Source organism: Balaenoptera borealis (genome assembly GCF_965194805.1).
Source record: "Balaenoptera borealis genome assembly, chromosome: 9".
Lineage (NCBI taxonomy): Eukaryota > Metazoa > Chordata > Mammalia > Artiodactyla > Balaenopteridae > Balaenoptera > Balaenoptera borealis.
In genome coordinates this window covers 80,616,308-80,640,785 of record NC_138873.1, presented here as the reverse complement: position 1 = coordinate 80,640,785, position 24,478 = coordinate 80,616,308, and the positions used below count along the sequence as shown (strand labels likewise).

At 44.9% G+C, this 24,478-nt stretch overlaps 1 long non-coding RNA gene across 1 annotated transcript in view; it reads left to right on the top strand.

The window, feature by feature from the left end:
- Window positions 1–13,756, top strand: part of LOC309634650 — a 257,308-nt gene extending 243,552 nt beyond the window's left edge. Inside the window, exon 2 of the long non-coding RNA XR_014248283.1 lies at window positions 13,512–13,756. This is a non-coding gene — a long non-coding RNA (uncharacterized lncRNA). The remainder of the gene's footprint in view (window positions 1–13,511) is intronic.
- Window positions 13,757–24,478: the final 10,722 nt, after the last annotated feature.

Genomic DNA, 24,478 nt, shown 5'->3' with positions numbered 1-24,478 from the left:
CATCATGCTGCTACTAGCCTTATGACATTGATTTCATGGCTGAGTGATATTCCATTGTACATAAGGACCACAACTTCTTTATCCATTCTTCTCTTTCCTCGGATATTTAAGGTGTAATGAAGTGGAGGTTTTTGCAACAGAGTAACCCAAAACTTTGGTGTGCCTGTGTCTTGCTGATTTTTAGTTTTCCCAATTTATACGCCCATGAGTGGAAGTGCCCAAGCTCTCTAAGCTGAGTTTTTTAGATGTTTCAGGACACACCGTACACTTCTCCAGAGTGGCTGTTGGCAATTTACGTCCCGCCCATCAGCGTAGCAAGGCTCCCATTTCTCCATGGCCTGTCCTGCATTTCTGGTTTTGACACTTTATTCAGCATGGCCCTTTTGACCGATGGGAAGCGAGACTTCTTTGTAGCGCTGATTTGCCTTTCCAGGTTGCTTGGTTGGCCAAAAAGGGCGTATGCGTTTTTTCCTGAATATATTCAGAAAAAAACGCATACGCCCTTTTTGGCCAAGTGCATCACTGTCGAGGTTTTGCCGCTTTTCCTGTGCTTTAAAGGCGATTCGAATCTACCTCCTGAAATCTGTTTCCTGCAATTCTGCCTTGCTTTCAAATCCTCTTCGTTGCCTTCCCTCAATATATTTGTGGACGAGAGTTATCATTTCTAAGTCTGCAGGTTTGTGAATTGCAGTGCCCCTGAGCTCCATTATTCAACTCTCTTTCTTGGGAGCTGGCCGCAAAAGCACAGGATTGCTTCAGGCCGTATTCTGGTTCCTGGCGGCAGGCTGAGCCTGTGGTTAATTCTTCTTCCTGATGGGAAAACAGAGTGACCTGTGCCTGTCCCAACACCTAGAGCTAGTCTCTCATTGGTTCCCCCTCTTCCCGTTCATCCTCAGGACAAATTGCAACCTGTACGGAACAGGAGGATAAAGGTGCTGATTCTCCAAGGAGAGAGATTGCTAGTAAAGCGGCTGGAATGGCGAACCGGAGCACAAGGAGATGAGAAATGAGGTGCGTTTTAGAAACCTTTCCCGATCACACGGTGTACCATCTTCGGGGTTTCTCATGCATGTTTTCAATGTAGGACGATGCCCTTGAACCTGGAGATTTGGGACCCATGGGATGGGTACCACGCCGTATTAATTTAAAGGGTCTGCGTTAGCTCACCCAACCTCACCAAACCTCTCAGCCCCAAGAGTGTCCACCCATATGTCTCAAACAGCTGTGGGTCTAGATATGGTCAATCCAGGTGGCATCACAGCCCCTGAACGAATTTTGTAAGAATTTCTCTCTCTTTCACTGTCTTTGTTTCACGGGTTTTGAAAAGTAATTGATTTTTATAATGGGGTTTGGCTGCTTTTCACTGCTGTGTTTATGCCGCTTTACACCCACTTGACTCACTTACAGAGAGATATCAATACATAGGTTTGAAGATTCTTACTAGTCAGATATATTCTTGGGCGGTGAATAGGGGGTGTTGAGTCCAGTTCACTGAGCAAGGAGTAGGTCTTGTCTATTACATATTGGGTTTATGGAACGGTATCTGAGCTAATTTGAAACCCTTGATTTATGCATCACCCCACCTCACCTTTCCCGTTAAGCAGCCATAGTGTGTTTTCTAAACATGTGACTCTGTTCTTTTTTGTAATGCATTTCAAGGGTAGCGGTTTTTACATTCCCTCTATAAGTGATATCTCATGATAGGTGTCTTTTTCTGTGTGACTTATTTCACTTAGAATCGTCATACCTAAATCCACTCATCATGCTGCTACTAGCCTTATGACATTGATTTCATGGCTGAGTGATATTCCATTGTACATAAGGACCGCAACTTCTTTATCCATTCTTCTCTTTCCTGGGATATTTAAGGTGTAACGAAGTGGAGGTTCTTGTCAACAGAGTAGCCCAAAACTTTGGGGTGCCTGTGTCTTGCTGAGTTTTAGTTTTCCGAATTTATACGCCCATGCGTGGATGTGCCCTATGCTCTCTAAGCTGAGTTTTTTCGATGTTTCAGGACACACCGTACACTTCTCCAGAGTGGCTGTTGGCAATTTACATCCCTCCCATCAGCGTAGCAAGGCTCCCATTTCTCCTTGGCCTGTCCTGCATTTCTGGTTTTGACACTTTATTCAGCATGGCCCTTTTGACCGATGGGAAGCGAGACTTCTTTGTAGCGCTGATTTGCCTTTCCAGGTTGCTTGGTTGGCCAAAAAGGGCGTATGCGTTTTTTCCTGAATATATTCAGGAAAAAACGCATACGCCCTTTTTGGCCAAGGGCATCATTGTCGAGGTTTTGCCGCTTTTCCTGTGCTTTAAAGGCGATTCGAATCTACCTCCTGAAATCTGTTTCCTGCAATTCTGCCTTGCTTTCAAATCCTCTTCGTTGCCTTCCCTCAATATATTTGTGGACGAGAGTTATCATTTCTAAGTCTGCAGGTTTGTGAATTGCAGTGCCCCTGAGCTCCATTATTCAACTCGCTTTCTTGGGAGCTGGCCGCAAAAGCGCAGGATTGCTTCAGGCCGTATTCTGGTTCCTGGCGGCAGGCTGAGCCTGTGGTTAATTCTTCTTCCTGATGGGAAAGTAGAGTGACCTGTGCCTTTCCCAACACCTAGAGCTAGTCTCTCATTGGTTGCCCCTATTCCCGTTCATCCTCAGGACAAATTGCAACCTGTACGGAAAAGGAGGATAAAGGTGCTGATTCTCCAAGGAGGGAGATTGCTAGTAAAGCGGCTGGAATGGCGAACCGGAGCACAAGGAGATGAGAAATGAGGTGCGTTTTAGAAACCTTTCCCGATCACACGGTGCACCATCTTCGGGGTATCTCATGCATGTTTTCAATGTAGGACGATGCCCTTGAACCTGGAGATTTGGGACCCATGGGATGGGTACCACGCCGTATTACTTTAAAGGGTCTGCGTTTGCTCACCCAACCTCACCAAACCTCTCAGCCCCAAGAGTGTCCACCCTTATGTCTCAATCAGCTGTGGGTCTAGATATGGTCAATCCAGGTGGCATCAGAGCCCCTGAACGAATTTTGTAAGAATTTCTCTCTCTTCCAGTGTCTTTGTTTCACGGGTTTTGAAAAGTAATTGATTTTTATAATGGGGTTTAGCTGCTTTTCACTGCTGTGTTTATGCCGCTTTATACCCACTTGACTCACTTACAGAGAGATATCAATACATAGGTTTGAAGATTCTTACTAGTCAGATATATTCTTGGGCGGTGAATAGGGGGTGTTGAGTCCAGTTCACTGAGCAAGGAGTAGGTCTTGTCTATTACATATTGGGTTTATGGAACGATATCTGAGCTAATTTGAAACCCTTGTTTTATGCATCACCCCACCTCACCTTTCCCGTTAAGCAGCCATAGTGTGTTTTCTAAACGTGTGACTCTGTTCTGTTTTGTAATTCAGTTCAAGGGTAGCGGTTTTTACATTCCCTCTATAAGTGATATCTTATGATAAGTGTCTTTTTCTGTGTGACTTATTTCACTTAGAATCGTGATACCTAAATCCACTCATCATGCTGCTACTAGCCTTATGACATTGATTTCATGGCTGAGTGATATTCCATTGTACATAAGGACCACAACTTCTTTATCCATTCTTCTCTTTCCTGGGATATTTAAGGTGTAACGAAGTGGAGGTTCTTGTCAACAGAGTAGCCCAAAACTTTGGGGTGCCTGTGTCTTGCTGATTTTTAGTTTTCCCAATTTATACGCCCATGAGTGGAAGTGCCCAAGCTCTCTAAGCTGAGTTTTTTAGATGTTTCAGGACACACCGTACACTTCTCCAGAGTGGCTGTTGGCAATTTACGTCCCGCCCATCAGCTTAGCAAGGCTCCCATTTCTCCATGGCCTGTCCTGCATTTCTGGTTTTGACACTTTATTCAGCATGGCCCTTTTGACCGATGGGAAGCGAGACTTCTTTGTAGCGCTGATTTGCCTTTCCAGGTTGCTTGGTTGGCCAAAAAGGGCGTATGCGTTTTTTCCTGAATATATTCAGGAAAAAACGCATACGCCCTTTTTGGCCAAGGGCATCATTGTCGAGGTTTTGCCGCTTTTCCTGTGCTTTAAAGGCGATTCGAATCTACCTCCTGAAATCTGTTTCCTGCAATTCTGCCTTGCTTTCAAATCCTCTTCGTTGCCTTCCCTCAATATATTTGTGGACGAGAGTTATCATTTCTAAGTCTGCAGGTTTGTGAATTGCAGTGCCCCTGAGCTCCATTATTCAACTCGCTTTCTTGGGAGCTGGCCGCAAAAGCGCAGGATTGCTTCAGGCCGTATTCTGGTTCCTGGCGGCAGGCTGAGCCTGTGGTTAATTCTTCTTCCTCATGGGAAAGTAGAGTGACCTGTGCCTTTCCCAACACCTAGAGCTAGTCTCTCATTGGTTGCCCCTATTCCCGTTCATCCTCAGGACAAATTGCAACCTTTACGCAAAAGGAGGATAAAGGTGCTGATTCTCCAAGGAGGGAGATTGCTAGTAAAGCGGCTGGAATGGCGAACCGGAGCACAAGGAGATGAGAAATGAGGTGCGTTTTAGAAACCTTTCCCGATCACACGGTGCACCATCTTCGGGGTATCTCATGCATGTTTTCAATGTAGGACGATGCCCTTGAACCTGGAGATTTGGGACCCATGGGATGGGTACCACGCCGTATTACTTTAAAGGGTCTGCGTTTGCTCACCCAACCTCACCAAACCTCTCAGCCCCAAGAGTGTCCACCCTTATGTCTCAATCAGCTGTGGGTCTAGATATGGTCAATCCAGGTGGCATCAGAGCCCCTGAACGAATTTTGTAAGAATTTCTCTCTCTTCCACTGTCTTTGTTTCACGGGTTTTGAAAAGTAATTGATTTTTATAATGGGGTTTAGCTGCTTTTCACTGCTGTGTTTATGCCGCTTTATACCCACTTGACTCACTTACAGAGAGATATCAATACATAGGTTTGAAGATTCTTACTAGTCAGATATATTCTTGGGCGGTGAATAGGGGGTGTTGAGTCCAGTTCACTGAGCAAGGAGTAGGTCTTGTCTATTACATATTGGGTTTCTGGAACGATATCTGAGCTAAATTGAAACCCTTGTTTTATGCATCACCCCACCTCACCTTTCCCGTTAAGCAGCCATAGTGTGTTTTTTAAACGTGTGACTCTGTTCTGTTTTGTAATTCAGTTCAAGGGTAGCGGTTTTTACATTCCCTCTATAAGTGATATCTTATGATAAGTGTCTTTTTCTGTGTGATTTATTTCACTTAGAATCGTCATACCTAAATCCACTCATCATGCGGCTACTAGCCTTATGACATTGATTTCATGGCTGAGTCATATTCCATTGTACATAAGGACCACAACTTCTTTATCCATTCTTCTCTTTCCTCGCATATTTAAGGTGTAACGAAGTGGAGGTTCTTGTCAACACAGTAGCCCAAAACTTTGGGGTGCCTGTGTCTTGCTGATTTTTAGTTTTCCCAATTTATACGCCCATGAGTGGAAGTGCCCAAGCTCTCTAAGCTGAGTTTTTTAGATGTTTCAGGACACACCGTACACTTCTCCAGAGTGGCTGTTGGCAATTTACGTCCCGTCCATCAGCGTAGCAAGGCTCCCATTTCTCCATGGCCTGTCCTGCATTTCTGGTTTTGACCCTTTATTCAGCATGGCCCTTTTGACCGATGGGAAGCGAGACTTCTTTGTAGCGCTGATTTGCCTTTCCAGGTTGCTTGGTTGGCCAAAAAGGGCGTATGCGTTTTTTCCTGAATATATTCAGGAAAAAACGCATACGCCCTTTTTGGCCAAGGGCATCATTGTCGAGGTTTTGCCGCTTTTCCTGTGCTTTAAAGGCGATTCGAATCTACCTCCTGAAATCTGTTTCCTGCAATTCTGCCTTGCTTTCAAATCCTCTTCGTTGCCTTCCCTCAATATATTTGTGGACGAGAGTTATCATTTCTAAGTCTGCAGGTTTGTGAATTGCAGTGCCCCTGAGCTCCATTCTTCAACTCGCTTTCTTGGGAGCTGGCCGCAAAAGCGCAGGATTGCTTCAGGCCGTATTCTGGTTCCTGGTGGCAGGCTGAGCCTGTGGTTAATTCTTCTTCCTGATGGGAAAACAGAGTGACCTGTGCCTGTCCCAACACCTAGAGCTAGTCTCTCATTGGTTCCCCCTCTTCCCGTTCATCCTCAGGACAAATTGCAACCTGTACGGAACAGGAGGATAAAGGTGCTGATTCTCCAAGGAGAGAGATTGCTAGTAAAGCGGCTGGAATGGCGAACCGGAGCACAAGGAGATGAGAAATGAGGTGCGTTTTAGAAACCTTTCCCCATCACACGGTGTGCCATCTTCGGGGTTTCTCATGCATGTTTTCAATGTAGGACGATGCCCTTGAACCTGGAGATTTGGGACCCATGGGATGGGTACCACGCCGTATTAATTTAAAGGGTCTGCGTTAGCTCACCCAACCTCACCAAACCTCTCAGCCCCAAGAGTGTCCACCCATATGTCTCAAACAGCTGTGGGTCTAGATATGGTCAATCCAGGTGGCATCACAGCCCCTGAACGAATTTTGTAAGAATTTCTCTCTCTTTCACTGTCTTTGTTTCACCGGTTTTGAAAAGTAATTGATTTTTATAATGGGGTTTAGCTGCTTTTCACTGCTGTGTTTATGCCGCTTTATACCCACTTGACTCACTTACAGAGAGATATCAATACATAGGTTTGAAGATTCTTACTAGTCAGATATAATCTTGGGCGGTGAATAGGGGGTGTTGAGTCCAGTTCACTGAGCAAGGAGTAGGTCTTGTCTATTACATATTGGGTTTATGGAACGGTATCTGAGCTAATTTGAAACCCTTGATTTATGCATCACCTCACCTCACCTTTCCCGTTAAGCAGCCATAGTGTGTTTTCTAAACGTGTGACTCTGTTCTGTTTTGTAATTCAGTTCAAGGGTAGCGGTTTTTATATTCCCTCTATAAGTGATATCTTATGATAAGTGTCTTTTTCTGTGTGATTTATTTCACTTAGAATCGTCATACCTAAATCCACTCATCATGCTGCTACTAGCCTTATGACATTGATTTCATGGCTGAGTGATATTCCATTGTACATAAGGACCACAACTTCTTTATCCATTCTTGTCTTTCCTCGGATATTTAAGGTGTAATGAAGTGGAGGTTTTTGTCAACACAGTAGCCCAAAACTTTGGGGTGCCTGTGTCTTGCTGATTTTTAGTTTTCCCAATTTATACGCCCATGAGTGGAAGTGCCCAAGCTCTCTAAGCTGAGTTTTTTAGATGTTTCAGGACACACCGTACACTTCTCCAGAGTGGCTGTTGACAATTTACGTCCCGCCCATCAGCGTAGCAAGGCTCCCATTTCTCCATGACCTGTCCTGCATTTCTGGTTTTGACACTTTATTCAGCATGGCCCTTTTGACCAATGGGAAGCGAGACTTCTTTGTAGCGCTGATTTGCCTTTCCAGGTTGCTTGGTTGGCCAAAAAGGGCGTATGCGTTTTTTCCTGAATATATTCAGGAAAAAACGCATACGCCCTTTTTGGCCAAGGGCATCACTGTCGAGGTTTTGCCGCTTTTCCTGTGCTTTAAAGGCGATTCGAATCTACCTCCTGAAATCTGTTTCCTGCAATTCTGCCTTGCTTTCAAATCCTCTTCGTTGCCTTCCCTCAATATATTTGTGGACGAGAGTTATCATTTCTAAGTCTGCAGGTTTGTGAATTGCAGTGCCCCTGAGCTCCATTATTCAACTCTCTTTCTTGGGAGCTGGCCGCAAAAGCACAGGATTGCTTCAGGCCGTATTCTGGTTCCTGGCGGCAGGCTGAGCCTGTGGTTAATTCTTCTTCCTGATGGGAAAACAGAGTGACCTGTGCCTGTCCCAACACCTAGAGCTAGTCTCTCATTGGTTCCCCCTCTTCCCGTTCATCCTCAGGACAAATTGCAACCTGTACGGAACAGGAGGATAAAGGTGCTGATTCTCCAAGGAGAGAGATTGCTAGTAAAGCGGCTGGAATGGCGAACCGGAGCACAAGGAGATGAGAAATGAGGTGCGTTTTAGAAACCTTTCCCGATCACACGGTGTACCATCTTCGGGGTTTCTCATGCATGTTTTCAATGTAGGACGATGCCCTTGAACCTGGAGATTTGGGACCCATGGGATGGGTACCACGCCGTATTAATTTAAAGGGTCTGCGTTAGCTCACCCAACCTCACCAAACCTCTCAGCCCCAAGAGTGTCCACCCATATGTCTCAAACAGCTGTGGGTCTAGATATGGTCAATCCAGGTGGCATCACAGCCCCTGAACGAATTTTGTAAGAATTTCTCTCTCTTTCACTGTCTTTGTTTCACGGGTTTTGAAAAGTAATTGATTTTTATAATGGGGTTTGGCTGCTTTTCACTGCTGTGTTTATGCCGCTTTACACCCACTTGACTCACTTACAGAGAGATATCAATACATAGGTTTGAAGATTCTTACTAGTCAGATATATTCTTGGGCGGTGAATAGGGGGTGTTGAGTCCAGTTCACTGAGCAAGGAGTAGGTCTTGTCTATTACATATTGGGTTTATGGAACGGTATCTGAGCTAATTTGAAACCCTTGATTTATGCATCACCCCACCTCACCTTTCCCGTTAAGCAGCCATAGTGTGTTTTCTAAACGTGTGACTCTGTTCTGTTTTGTAATTCAGTTCAAGGGTAGCGGTTTTTATATTCCCTCTATAAGTGATATCTTATGATAAGTGTCTTTTTCTGTGTGATTTATTTCACTTAGAATCGTCATACCTAAATCCACTCATCATGCTGCTACTAGCCTTATGACATTGATTTCATGGCTGAGTGATATTCCATTGTACATAAGGACCACAACTTCTTTATCCATTCTTGTCTTTCCTCGGATATTTAAGGTGTAATGAAGTGGAGGTTTTTGTCAACACAGTAGCCCAAAACTTTGGGGTGCCTGTGTCTTGCTGATTTTTAGTTTTCCCAATTTATACGCCCATGAGTGGAAGTGCCCAAGCTCTCTAAGCTGAGTTTTTTAGATGTTTCAGGACACACCGTACACTTCTCCAGAGTGGTTGTTGGCAATTTACGTCCCGCCCATCAGCTTAGCAAGGCTCCCATTTCTCCATGGCCTGTCCTGCATTTCTGGTTTTGACACTTTATTCAGCATGGCCCTTTTGACCGATGGGAAGCGAGACTTCTTTGTAGTGCTGATTTGCCTTTCCAGGTTGCTTGGTTGGCCAAAAAGGGCGTATGCGTTTTTTCCTGAATATATTCAGGAAAAAACGCATACGCCCTTTTTGGCCAAGGGCATCATTGTCGAGGTTTTGCCGCTTTTCCTGTGCTTTAAAGGCGATTCGAATCTACCTCCTGAAATCTGTTTCCTGCAATTCTGCCTTGCTTTCAAATCCTCTTCGTTGCCTTCCCTCAATATATTTGTGGACGAGAGTTATCATTTCTAAGTCTGCAGGTTTGTGAATTGCAGTGCCCCTGAGCTCCATTCTTCAACTCGCTTTCTTGGGAGCTGGCCGCAAAAGCGCAGGATTGCTTCAGGCCGTATTCTGGTTCCTGGTGGCAGGCTGAGCCTGTGGTTAATTCTTCTTCCTGATGGGAAAACAGAGTGACCTGTGCCTGTCCCAACACCTAGAGCTAGTCTCTCATTGGTTCCCCCTCTTCCCGTTCATCCTCAGGACAAATTGCAACCTGTACGGAACAGGAGGATAAAGGTGCTGATTCTCCAAGGAGAGAGATTGCTAGTAAAGCGGCTGGAATGGCGAACCGGAGCACAAGGAGATGAGAAATGAGGTGCGTTTTAGAAACCTTTCCCCATCACACGGTGTGCCATCTTCGGGGTTTCTCATGCATGTTTTCAATGTAGGACGATGCCCTTGAACCTGGAGATTTGGGACCCATGGGATGGGTACCACGCCGTATTAATTTAAAGGGTCTGCGTTAGCTCACCCAACCTCACCAAACCTCTCAGCCCCAAGAGTGTCCACCCATATGTCTCAAACAGCTGTGGGTCTAGATATGGTCAATCCAGGTGGCATCACAGCCCCTGAACGAATTTTGTAAGAATTTCTCTCTCTTTCACTGTCTTTGTTTCACCGGTTTTGAAAAGTAATTGATTTTTATAATGGGGTTTAGCTGCTTTTCACTGCTGTGTTTATGCCGCTTTATACCCACTTGACTCACTTACAGAGAGATATCAATACATAGGTTTGAAGATTCTTACTAGTCAGATATAATCTTGGGCGGTGAATAGGGGGTGTTGAGTCCAGTTCACTGAGCAAGGAGTAGGTCTTGTCTATTACATATTGGGTTTATGGAACGGTATCTGAGCTAATTTGAAACCCTTGATTTATGCATCACCTCACCTCACCTTTCCCGTTAAGCAGCCATAGTGTGTTTTCTAAACGTGTGACTCTGTTCTGTTTTGTAATTCAGTTCAAGGGTAGCGGTTTTTATATTCCCTCTATAAGTGATATCTTATGATAAGTGTCTTTTTCTGTGTGATTTATTTCACTTAGAATCGTCATACCTAAATCCACTCATCATGCTGCTACTAGCCTTATGACATTGATTTCATGGCTGAGTGATATTCCATTGTACATAAGGACCACAACTTCTTTATCCATTCTTGTCTTTCCTGGATATTTAAGGTGTAATGAAGTGGAGGTTTTTGTCAACACAGTAGCCCAAAACTTTGGGGTGCCTGTGTCTTGCTGATTTTTAGTTTTCCCAATTTATACGCCCATGAGTGGAAGTGCCCAAGCTCTCTAAGCTGAGTTTTTTAGATGTTTCAGGACACACCGTACACTTCTCCAGAGTGGCTGATGACAATTTACGTCCCGCCCATCAGCGTAGCAAGGCTCCCATTTCTCCATGACCTGTCCTGCATTTCTGGTTTTGACACTTTATTCAGCATGGCCCTTTTGACCAATGGGAAGCGAGACTTCTTTGTAGCGCTGATTTGCCTTTCCAGGTTGCTTGGTTGGCCAAAAAGGGCGTATGCGTTTTTTCCTGAATATATTCAGGAAAAAACGCATACGCCCTTTTTGGCCAAGGGCATCACTGTCGAGGTTTTGCCGCTTTTCCTGTGCTTTAAAGGCGATTCGAATCTACCTCCTGAAATCTGTTTCCTGCAATTCTGCCTTGCTTTCAAATCCTCTTCGTTGCCTTCCCTCAATATATTTGTGGACGAGAGTTATCATTTCTAAGTCTGCAGGTTTGTGAATTGCAGTGCCCCTGAGCTCCATTATTCAACTCTCTTTCTTGGGAGCTGGCCGCAAAAGCGCAGGATTGCTTCAGGCCGTATTCTGCTTCCTGGCGGCAGGCTGAGCCTGTGGTTAATTCTTCTTCCTGATGGGAAAACAGAGTGACCTGTGACTGTCCCAACACCTAGAGCTAGTCTCTCATTGGTTCCCCCTCTTCCCGTTCATCCTCAGGACAAATTGCAACCTGTACGGAACAGGAGGATAAAGGTGCTGATTCTCCAAGGAGAAAGATTGCTAGTAAAGCGGCTGGAATGGCGAGCCGGAGCACAAGGAGATGAGAAATGAGGTGCGTTTTAGAAACCTTTCCCCATCACACGGTGTGCCATCTTCGGGGTTTCTCATGCATGTTTTCAATGTAGGACGATGCCCTTGAACCTGGAGATTTGGGACCCATGGGATGGGTACCACGCCGTATTAATTTAAAGGGTCTGCGTTAGCTCACCCAACCTCACCAAACCTCTCAGCCCCAAGAGTGTCCACCCATATGTCTCAAACAGCTGTGGGTCTAGATATGGTCAATCCAGGTGGCTTCACAGCCCCTGAACGAATTTTGTAAGAATTTCTCTCTCTTTCACTGTCTTTGTTTCACGGGTTTTGAAAAGTAATTGATTTTTATAATGGGGTTTAGCTGCTTTTCACTGCTGTGTTTATGCCGCTTTATACCCACTTGACTCACTTACAGAGAGATATCAATACATAGGTTTGAAGATTCTTACTAGTCAGATATATTCTTGGGCGGTGAATAGGGGGTGTTGAGTCCAGTTCACTGAGCAAGGAGTAGGTCTTGTCTATTACATATTGGGTTTATGGAACGGTATCTGAGCTAATTTGAAACCCTTGATTTATGCATCACCCCACCTCACCTTTCCCGTTAAGCAGCCATAGTGTGTTTTCTAAACGTGTGACTCTGTTCTATTTTGTAATGCAGTTCAAGGGTAGCGGTTTTTACATTCCCTCTATAAGTGATATCTTATGATAAGTGTCTTTTTCTGTGTGATTTATTTCACTTAGAATCGTCATACCTAAATCCACTCATCATGCTGCTACTAGCCTTATGACATTGATTTCATGGCTGAGTGATATTCCATTGTACATAAGGACCACATCTTCTTTATCCATTCTTCTCTTTCCTCGGATATTTAAGGTGTAATGAAGTGGAGGTTTTTGTCAACAGAGTAGCCCAAAACTTTGGGGTGCCTGTGTCTTGCTGATTTTTAGTTTTCCCAATTTATACGCCCATGAGTGGAAGTGCCCAAGCTCTCTAAGCTGAGTTTTTTAGATGTTTCAGGACACACCGTACACTTCTCCAGAGTGGCTGTTGGCAATTTACGTCCCGCCCATCAGCGTAGCAAGGCTCCCATTTCTCCATGGCCTGTCCTGCATTTCTGGTTTTGACACTTTATTCAGCATGGCCCTTTTGACCGATGGGAAGCGAGACTTCTTTGTAGCGCTGATTTGCCTTTCCAGGTTGCTTGGTTGGCCAAAAAGGGCGTATGCGTTTTTTCCTGAATATATTCAGGAAAAAACGCATACGCCCTTTTTGGCCAAGGGCATCATTGTCGAGGTTTTGCCGCTTTTCCTGTGCTTTAAAGGCGATTCGAATCTACCTCCTGAAATCTGTTTCCTGCAATTCTGCCTTGCTTTCAAATCCTCTTCGTTGCCTTCCCTCAATATATTTGTGGACGAGAGTTATCATTTCTAAGTCTGCAGGTTTGTGAATTGCAGTGCCCCTGAGCTCCATTCTTCAACTCGCTTTCTTGGGAGCTGGCCGCAAAAGCGCAGGATTGCTTCAGGCCGTATTCTGGTTCCTGGCGGCAGGCTGAGCCTGTGGTTAATTCTTCTTCCTGATGGGAAAAGAGAGTGACCTGTGCCTGTTCCAACACCTAGAGCTAGTCTCTCATTGGTTCCCCCTCATCCCGTTCATCCTCAGGACAAATTGCAACCTGTACGGAACAGGAGGATAAAGGTGCTGATTCTCCAAGGAGAGAGATTGCTAGTAAAGCGGCTGGAATGGCGAACCGGAGCACAAGGAAATGAGAAATGAGGTGCGTTTTAGAAACCTTTCCCGATCACACGGTGTGCCATCTTCGGGGTTTCTCATGCATGTTTTCAATGTAGGACGATGCCCTTGAACCTGGAGATTTGGGACCCATGGGATGGGTACCACGCCGTATTAATTTAAAGGGTCTGCGTTAGCTCACCCAACCTCACCAAACCTCTCAGCCCCAAGAGTGTCCACCCATATGTCTCAATCAGCTGTGGTTCTAGATATGGTCAATCCAGGTGGCATCACAGACCCTGAACGAAGTTTGTAAGAATTTCTCTCTCTTTCACTGTCTTTGTTTCACGGGTTTTGAAAAGTAATTGATTTTTATAATGGGGTTTAGCTGCTTTTCACTGCTGTGTTTATGCCGCTTTATACCCACTTGACTCACTTACAGAGAGATATCAATACATAGGTTTGAAAATTCTTACTAGTCAGATATAATCTTGGGCGGTGAATAGGGGGTGTTGAGTCCAGTTCACTGAGCAAGGAGTAGGTCTTGTCTATTACATATTTGGTTTATGGAACGGTATCTGAGCTAATTTGAAACCCTTGATTTATGCATCACCCCACCTCACCTTTCCCGTTAAGCAGCCATAGTGTGTTTTCTAAACGTGTGACTCTGTTCTGTTATGTAATTCAGTTCAAGGGTAGCGGTTTTTACATTCCCTCTATAAGTGATATCTTATGATAAGTGTCTTTTTCTGTGTGATTTATTTCACTTAGAATCGTCATACCTAAATCCACTCATCATGCTGCTACTAGCCTTATGACATTGATTTCATGGCTGAGTGATATTCCATTGTACATAAGGACCACAACTTCTTTATCCATTCTTGTCTTTCCTCGGATATTTAAGGTGTAATGAAGTGGAGGTTTTTGTCAACACAGTAGCCCAAAACTTTGGGGTGCCTGTGTCTTGCTGATTTTTAGTTTTCCCAATTTATACGCCCATGAGTGGAAGTGCCCAAGCTCTCTAAGCTGAGTTTTTTAGATGTTTCAGGACACACCGTACACTTCTCCAGAGTGGCTGATGACAATTTACGTCCCGCCCATCAGCGTAGCAAGGCTCCCATTTCTCCATGACCTGTCCTGCATTTCTGGTTTTGACACTTTATTCAGCATGGCCCTTTTGACCGATGGGAAGCGAGACTTCTTTGTAGCGCTGATTTGCCTTTCCAGGTTGCTTGGTTGGCCAAAAAGGGCGTATGCGTTTTTTCCTGAATATATTCAGGAAAAAACGCATACGCCCTTTTTGGCCAAGGGCATCACTGTCGAGGTTTTGCCGCTTTTCCTGTGCTTTAAAGGCGATTCGAATCTACCTCCTGAAATCTGTTTCCTGCAATTCTGCCTTGCTTTCAAATCCTCTTCGTTGCCTTCCCTCAATATATTTGTGGACGAGAGTTATCATTTCTAAGTCTGCAGGTTTGTGAATTGCAGTGCCCCTGAGCTCCATTATTCAACTCTCTTTCTTGGGAGCTGGCCGCAAAAGCGCAGGATTGCTTCAGGCCGTATTCTGGTTCCTGGCGGCAGGCTGAGCCTGTGGTTAATTCTTCTTCCTGATGGGAAAACAGAGTGACCTGTGCCTGTCCCAACACCTAGAGCTAGTCTCTCATTGGTTCCCCCTCTTCCCGTTCATCCTCAGGACAAATTGCAACCTGTACGGAACAGGAGGATAAAGGTGCTGATTCTCCAAGGAGAAAGATTGCTAGTAAAGCGGCTGGAATGGCGAACCGGAGCACAAGGAGATGAGAAATGAGGTGCGTTTTAGAAACCTTTCCCCATCACACGGTGTGCCATCTTCGGGGTTTCTCATGCATGTTTTCAATGTAGGACGATGCCCTTGAACCTGGAGATTTGGGACCCATGGGATGGGTACCACGCCGTATTAATTTAAAGGGTCTGCGTTAGCTCACCCAACCTCACCAAACCTCTCAGCCCCAAGAGTGTCCACCCATATGTCTCAAACAGCTGTGGGTCTAGATATGGTCAATCCAGGTGGCTTCACAGCCCCTGAACGAATTTTGTAAGAATTTCTCTCTCTTTCACTGTCTTTGTTTCACGGGTTTTGAAAAGTAATTGATTTTTATAATGGGGTTTAGCTGCTTTTCACTGCTGTGTTTATGCCGCTTTATACCCACTTGACTCAATTACAGAGAGATATCAATACATAGGTTTGAAGATTCTTACTAGTCAGATATATTCTTGGGCGGTGAATAGGGGGTGTTGAGTCCAGTTCACTGAGCAAGGAGTAGGTCTTGTCTATTACATATTGGGTTTATGGAACGGTATCTGAGCTAATTTGAAACCCTTGATTTATGCATCACCCCTCCTCACCTTTCCCGTTAAGCAGCCATAGTGTGTTTTCTAAACGTGTGACTCTGTTCTATTTTGTAATGCAGTTCAAGGGTAGCGGTTTTTACATTCTCTCTATAAGTGATATCTTATGATAAGTGTCTTTTTCTGTGTGATTTATTTCACTTAGAATCGTCATACCTAAATCCACTCATCATGCTGCTACTAGCCTTATGACATTGATTTCATGGCTGAGTGATATTCCATTGTACATAAGGACCACAACTTCTTTATCCATTCTTCTCTTTCCTCGGATATTTAAGGTGTAATGAAGTGGAGGTTTTTGTCAACAGAGTAGCCCAAAACTTTGGGGTGCCTGTGTCTTGCTGATTTTTAGTTTTCCCAATTTATACGCCCATGAGTGGAAGTGCCCAAGCTCTCTAAGCTGAGTTTTTTAGATGTTTCAGGACACACCGTACACTTCTCCAGAGTGGCTGTTGACAATTTACGTCCCGCCCATCAACGTAGCAAGGCTCCCATTTCTCCATGACCTGTCCTGCATTTCTGGTTCTGACACTTTATTCAGCATGGCCCTTTGGACCAATGGGAAGCGAGACTTCTTTGTAGCGCTGATTTGCCTTTCCAGGTTGCTTGGTTGGCCAAAAAGGGCGTATGCGTTTTTTCCTGAATATACCCAGGAAAAAACGCATACGCCCTTTTTGGCCAAGGGCATCACTGTCGAGGTTTTGCCGCTTTTCCTGTGCTTTAAAGGCGATTCGAATCTACCTCCTGAAATCTGTTTCCTGCAATTCTGCCTTGCTTTCAAATCCTCTTCGTTGCCTTCCCTCAATATATTTGTGGACGAGAGTTATCATTTCTAAGTCTGCAGGTTTGTGAATTGCAGTGCCCCTGAGCTCCATTATTCAACTCTCTTTCTTGGGAGCTGGCCGCAAAAGCGCAGGATTGCTTCAGGCCGTATTCTGGTTCCTGGCGGCAGGCTGAGCCTGTGGTTAATTCTTCTTCCTGATGGGAAAACAGAGTGACCTGTGCCTGTCCCAACACCTAGAGCTAGTCTCTCATTGGTTCCCCCTCTTCCCGTTCATCCTCAGGACAAATTGCAACCTGTACGGAACAGGAGGATAAAGGTGCTGATTCTCCAAGGAGAAAGATTGCTAGTAAAGCGGCTGGAATGGCGAGCCGGAGCACAAGGAGATGAGAAATGAGGTGCGTTTTAGAAACCTTTCCCCATCACACGGTGTGCCATCTTCGGGGTTTCTCATGCATGTTTTCAATGTAGGACGATGCCCTTGAACCTGGAGATTTGGGACCCATGGGATGGGTACCACGCCGTATTAATTTAAAGGGTCTGCGTTTGCTCACCCAACCTCACCAAACCTCTCAGCCCCAAGAGTGTCCCCCTTATGTCTCAATCAGCTGTGGGTCTAGATATGGTCAATCCAGGTGGCATCAGAGCCCCTGAACGAATTTTGTAAGAATTTCTCTCTCTTCCACTGTCTTTGTTTCACGGGTTTTGAAAAGTAATTGATTTTTATAATGGGGTTTAGCTGCTTTTCACTGCTGTGTTTATGCCGCTTTATACCCACTTGACTCACTTACAGAGAGATATCAATACATAGGTTTGAAGATTCTTACTAGTCAGATATATTCTTGGGCGGTGAATAGGGGGTGTTGAGTCCAGTTCACTGAGCAAGGAGTAGGTCTTGTCTCTTACATATTGGGTTTATGGAACGGTATCTGAGCTAATTTGAAACCCTTGTTTTATGCATCACCCCACCTCACCTTTCCCGTTAAGCAGCCATAGTGTGTTTTCTAAACGTGTGACTCTGTTCTGTTTTGTAATTCAGTTCAAGGGTAGCGGTTTTTACATTCCCTCTATAAGTGATATCTTATGATAAGTGTCTTTTTCTGTGTGACTTATTTCACTTAGAATCGTCATACCTAAATCCACTCATTATGCTGCTACTAGCCTTATGACATTGATTTCATGGCTGAGTGATATTCCATTGTACATAAGGACCACAACTTCTTTATCCATTCTTCTCTTTCCTGGGATATTTAAGGTGTAACGAAGTGGAGGTTCTTGTCAAAAGAGTAGCCCAAAACTTTGGGGTGCCTGTGTCTTGCTGATTTTTAGTTTTCCCAATTTATACGCCCATGAGTGGAAGTGCCCAAGCTCTCTAAGCTGAGTTTTTTAGATGTTTCAGGACACACCGTACACTTCTCCAGAGTGGCTGTTGGCAATTTACGTCCCGCCCATCAGCGTAGCAAGGCTCCCATTTCTCCATGGCCTGTCCTGCATTTCTGGTTTTGACACTTTATTCAGCATGGCCCTTTTGACCGATGGGAAGCGAGACTTCTTTGTAGCGCTGATTTGCCTTTCCAGGTTGCTTGGTTGGCCAAAAAGGGCGTATGCGTTTTTTCCTGAATATATTCAGGAAAAAACGCATACGCCCTTTTTGGCCAAGGGCATCATTGTCGAGGTTTTGCCGCTTTTCCTGTGCTTTAAAGGCGATTCGAATCTACCTCCTGAAATCTGTTTCCTGCAATTCTGCCTTGCTTTCAAATCCTCTTCGTTGCCTTCCCTCAATATATTTGTGGACGAGAGTTATCATTTCTAAGTCTGCAGGTTTGTGAATTGCAGTGCCCCTGAGCTCCATTATTCAACTCGCTTTCTTGGGAGCTGGCCGCAAAAGCGCAGGATTGCTTCAGGCCGTATTCTGCTTCCTGGCGGCAGGCTGAGCCTGTGGTTAATTCTTCTTCCTGATGGGAAAACAGAGTGACCTGTGCCTGTCCCAACACCTAGAGCTAGTCTCTCATTGGTTCCCCCTCTTCCCGTTCATCCTCAGGACAAATTGCAACCTGTACGGAACAGGAGGATAAAGGTGCTGATTCTCCAAGGAGAGAGATTGCTAGTAAAGCGGCTGGAATGGCGAACCGGAGCACAAGGAGATGAGAAATGAGGTGCGTTTTAGAAACCTTTCCCCATCACACGGTGTGCCATCTTCGGGGTTTCTCATGCATGTTTTCAATGTAGGACGATGCCCTTGAACCTGGAGATTTGGGACCCATGGGATGGGTACCACGCCGTATTAATTTAAAGGGTCTGCGTTAGCTCACCCAACCTCACCAAACCTCTCAGCCCCAAGAGTGTCCACCCATATGTCTCAAACAGCTGTGGGTCTAGATATGGTCAATCCAGGTGGCTTCACAGCCCCTGAACGAATTTTGTAAGAATTTCTCTCTCTTTCACTGTCTTTGTTTCACGGGTTTTGAAAAGTAATTGATTTTTATAATGGGGTTTAGCTGCTTTTCACTGCTGTGTTTATGCCGCTTTATACCCACTTGACTCACTTACAGAGAGATATCAATACATAGGTTTGAAGATTCTTACTAGTCAGATATATTCTTGGGCGGTGAATAGGGGGTGTTGAGTCCAGTTCACTGAGCAAGGAGTAGGTCTTGTCTATTACATATTGGGTTTATGGAACGGTATCTGAGCTAATTTGAAACCCTTGATTTATGCATCACCCCACCTCACCTTTCCCGTTAAGCAGCCATAGTGTGTTTTCTAAACGTGTGACTCTGTTCTGTTTTGTAATGCAGTTCAAGGGTAGCGGTTTTTACATTCTCTCTATAAGTGATATCTTATGATAAGTGTCTTTTTCTGTGTGATTTATTTCACTTAGAATCGTCATACCTAAATCCACTCATCATGCTGCTACTAGCCTTATGACATTGATTTCATGGCTGAGTGATATTCCATTGTACATAAGGACCACAACTTCTTTATCCATTCTTCTCTTTCCTCGGATATTTAAGGTGTAATGAAGTGGAGGTTTTTGTCAACAGAGTAGCCCAAAACTTTGGGGTGCCTGTGTCTTGCTGATTTTTAGTTTTCCCAATTTATACGCCCATGAGTGGAAGGGCCCAAGCTCTCTAAGCTGAGTTTTTTAGATGTTTCAGGACACACCGTACACTTCTCCAGAGTGGCTGTTGGCAATTTACGTCCCGCCCATCAGCGTAGCAACGCTCCCATTTCTCCATGGCCTGTCCTGCATTTCTGGTTTTGACACTTTATTCAGCATGGCCCTTTTGACCGATGGGAAGCGAGACTTCTTTGTAGCGCTGATTTGCCTTTCCAGGTTGCTTGGTTGGCCAAAAAGGGCGTATGCGTTTTTTCCTGAATATATTCAGGAAAAAACGCATACGCCCTTTTTGGCCAAGGGCATCATTGTCGAGGTTTTGCCGCTTTTCCTGTGCTTTAAAGGCGATTCGAATCTACCTCCTGAAATCTGTTTCCTGCAATTCTGCCTTGCTTTCAAATCCTCTTCGTTGCCTTCCCTCAATATATTTGTGGACGAGAGTTATCATTTCTAAGTCTGCAGGTTTGTGAATTGCAGTGCCCCTGAGCTCCATTCTTCAACTCGCTTTCTTGGGAGCTGGCCGCAAAAGCGCAGGATTGCTTCAGGCCGTATTCTGGTTCCTGGCGGCAGGCTGAGCCTGTGGTTAATTCTTCTTCCTGATGGGAAAAGAGAGTGACCTGTGCCTGTTCCAACACCTAGAGCTAGTCTCTCATTGGTTCCCCCTCATCCCGTTCATCCTCAGGACAAATTGCAACCTGTACGGAACAGGAGGATAAAGGTGCTGATTCTCCAAGGAGAAAGATTGCTAGTAAAGCGGCTGGAATGGCGAACCGGAGCACAAGGAGATGAGAAATGAGGTGCGTTTTAGAAACCTTTCCCCATCACACGGTGTGCCATCTTCGGGGTTTCTCATGCATGTTTTCAATGTAGGACGATGCCCTTGAACCTGGAGATTTGGGACCCATGGGATGGGTACCACGCCGTATTAATTTAAAGGGTCTGCGTTAGCTCACCCAACCTCACCAAACCTCTCAGCCCCAAGAGTGTCCACCCATATGTCTCAAACAGCTGTGGGTCTAGATATGGTCAATCCAGGTGGCTTCACAGCCCCTGAACGAATTTTGTAAGAATTTCTCTCTCTTTCACTGTCTTTGTTTCACGGGTTTTGAAAAGTAATTGATTTTTATAATGGGGTTTAGCTGCTTTTCACTGCTGTGTTTATGCCGCTTTATACCCACTTGACTCACTTACAGAGAGATATCAATACATAGGTTTGAAGATTCTTACTAGTCAGATATATTCTTGGGCGGTGAATAGGGGGTGTTGAGTCCAGTTCACTGAGCAAGGAGTAGGTCTTGTCTATTACATATTGGGTTTATGGAACGGTATCTGAGCTAATTTGAAACCCTTGATTTATGCATCACCCCTCCTCACCTTTCCCGTTAAGCAGCCATAGTGTGTTTTCTAAACGTGTGACTCTGTTCTATTTTGTAATGCAGTTCAAGGGTAGCGGTTTTTACATTCTCTCTATAAGTGATATCTTATGATAAGTGTCTTTTTCTGTGTGATTTATTTCACTTAGAATCGTCATACCTAAATCCACTCATCATGCTGCTACTAGCCTTATGACATTGATTTCATGGCTGAGTGATATTCCATTGTACATAAGGACCACAACTTCTTTATCCATTCTTCTCTTTCCTCGGATATTTAAGGTGTAATGAAGTGGAGGTTTTTGTCAACAGAGTAGCCCAAAACTTTGGGGTGCCTGTGTCTTGCTGATTTTTAGTTTTCCCAATTTATACGCCCATGAGTGGAAGTGCCCAAGCTCTCTAAGCTGAGTTTTTTAGATGTTTCAGGACACACCGTACACTTCTCCAGAGTGGCTGTTGGCAATTTACGTCCCGCCCATCAGCGTAGCAAGGCTCCCATTTCTCCATGGCCTGTCCTGCATTTCTGGTTTTGACACTTTATTCAGCATGGCCCTTTTGACCGATGGGAAGCGAGACTTCTTTGTAGCGCTGATTTGCCTTTCCAGGTTGCTTGGTTGGCCAAAAAGGGCGTATGCGTTTTTTCCTGAATATATTCAGGAAAAAACGCATACGCCCTTTTTGGCCAAGGGCATCATTGTCGAGGTTTTGCCGCTTTTCCTGTGCTTTAAAGGCGATTCGAATCTACCTCCTGAAATCTGTTTCCTGCAATTCTGCCTTGCTTTCAAATCCTCTTCGTTGCCTTCCCTCAATATATTTGTGGACGAGAGTTATCATTTCTAAGTCTGCAGGTTTGTGAATTGCAGTGCCCCTGAGCTCCATTATTCAACTCGCTTTCTTGGGAGCTGGCCGCAAAAGCGCAGGATTGCTTCAGGCCGTATTCTGCTTCCTGGCGGCAGGCTGAGCCTGTGGTTAATTCTTCTTCCTGATGGGAAAACAGAGTGACCTGTGCCTGTCCCAACACCTAGAGCTAGTCTCTCATTGGTTCCCCCTCTTCCCGTTCATCCTCAGGACAAATTGCAACCTGTACGGAACAGGAGGATAAAGGTGCTGATTCTCCAAGGAGAGAGATTGCTAGTAAAGCGGCTGGAATGGCGAACCGGAGCACAAGGAGATGAGAAATGAGGTGCGTTTTAGAAACCTTTCCCCATCACACGGTGTGCCATCTTCGGGGTTTCTCATGCATGTTTTCAATGTAGGACGATGCCCTTGAACCTGGAGATTTGGGACCCATGGGATGGGTACCACGCCGTATTAATTTAAAGGGTCTGCGTTAGCTCACCCAACCTCACCAAACCTCTCAGCCCCAAGAGTGTCCACCCATATGTCTCAAACAGCTGTGGGTCTAGATATGGTCAATCCAGGTGGCTTCACAGCCCCTGAACGAATTTTGTAAGAATTTCTCTCTCTTTCACTGTCTTTGTTTCACGGGTTTTGAAAAGTAATTGATTTTTATAATGGGGTTTAGCTGCTTTTCACTGCTGTGTTTATGCCGCTTTATACCCACTTGACTCACTTACAGAGAGATATCAATACATAGGTTTGAAGATTCTTACTAGTCAGATATATTCTTGGGCGGTGAATAGGGGGTGTTGAGTCCAGTTCACTGAGCAAGGAGTAGGTCTTGTCTATTACATATTGGGTTTATGGAACGGTATCTGAGCTAATTTGAAACCCTTGATTTATGCATCACCCCACCTCACCTTTCCCGTTAAGCAGCCATAGTGTGTTTTCTAAACGTGTGACTCTGTTCTGTTTTGTAATGCAGTTCAAGGGTAGCGGTTTTTACATTCTCTCTATAAGTGATATCTTATGATAAGTGTCTTTTTCTGTGTGATTTATTTCACTTAGAATCGTCATACCTAAATCCACTCATCATGCTGCTACTAGCCTTATGACATTGATTTCATGGCTGAGTGATATTCCATTGTACATAAGGACCACAACTTCTTTATCCATTCTTCTCTTTCCTCGGATATTTAAGGTGTAATGAAGTGGAGGTTTTTGTCAACAGAGTAGCCCAAAACTTTGGGGTGCCTGTGTCTTGCTGATTTTTAGTTTTCCCAATTTATACGCCCATGAGTGGAAGGGCCCAAGCTCTCTAAGCTGAGTTTTTTAGATGTTTCAGGACACACCGTACACTTCTCCAGAGTGGCTGTTGGCAATTTACGTCCCGCCCATCAGCGTAGCAACGCTCCCATTTCTCCATGGCCTGTCCTGCATTTCTGGTTTTGACACTTTATTCAGCATGGCCCTTTTGACCGATGGGAAGCGAGACTTCTTTGTAGCGCTGATTTGCCTTTCCAGGTTGCTTGGTTGGCCAAAAAGGGCGTATGCGTTTTTTCCTGAATATATTCAGGAAAAAACGCATACGCCCTTTTTGGCCAAGGGCATCATTGTCGAGGTTTTGCCGCTTTTCCTGTGCTTTAAAGGCGATTCGAATCTACCTCCTGAAATCTGTTTCCTGCAATTCTGCCTTGCTTTCAAATCCTCTTCGTTGCCTTCCCTCAATATATTTGTGGACGAGAGTTATCATTTCTAAGTCTACCGGTTTGTGAATTGCAGTGCCCCTGAGCTCCATTTTTCAACTCGCTTTCTGGGGAGCTGGCCGCAAAAGCGCAGGATTGCTTCAGGCCGTATTCTGGTTCCTGGCGGCAGGCTGAGCCTGTGGTTAATTCTTCTTCCTGATGGGAAAATAGAGTGACCTGTGCCTGTCCCTACACCTAGAGCTAGTCTCTCATTGGTTCCCCCTCTTCCCGTTCATCCTCAGGACAAATTGCAACCTGTACGGAACAGGAGGATAAAGGTGCTGATTCTCCAAGGAGAGAGATTGCTAGTAAAGCGGCTGGAATGGCGAACCGGAGCACAAGGAAATGAGAAATGAGGTGCGTTTTAGAAACCTTTCCCGATCACACGGTGTGCCATCTTCGGGGTTTCTCATGCATGTTTTCAATGTAGGACGATGCCCTTGAACCTGGAGATTTGGGACCCATGGGATGGGTACCACGCCGTATTAATTTAAAGGGTCTGCGTTAGCTCACCCAACCTCACCAAACCTCTCAGCCCCAAGAGTGTCCACCCATATGTCTCAATCAGCTGTGGGTCTAGATATGGTCAATCCAGGTGGCATCACAGACCCTGAACGAATTTTGTAAGAATTTCTCTCTCTTTCACTGTCTTTGTTTCACGGGTTTTGAAAAGTAATTGATTTTTATAATGGGGTTTAGCTGCTTTTCACTGCTGTGTTTATGCCGCTTTATACCCACTTGACTCACTTACAGAGAGATATCAATACATAGGTTTGAAGATTCTTACTAGTCAGATATAATCTTGGGCGGTGAATAGGGGGTGTTGAGTCCAGTTCACTGAGCAAGGAGTAGGTCTTGTCTATTACATATTGGGTTTATGGAACGGTATCTGAGCTAATTTGAAACCCTTGTTTTATGCATCACCCCACCTCACCTTTCCCGTTAAGCAGCCATAGTG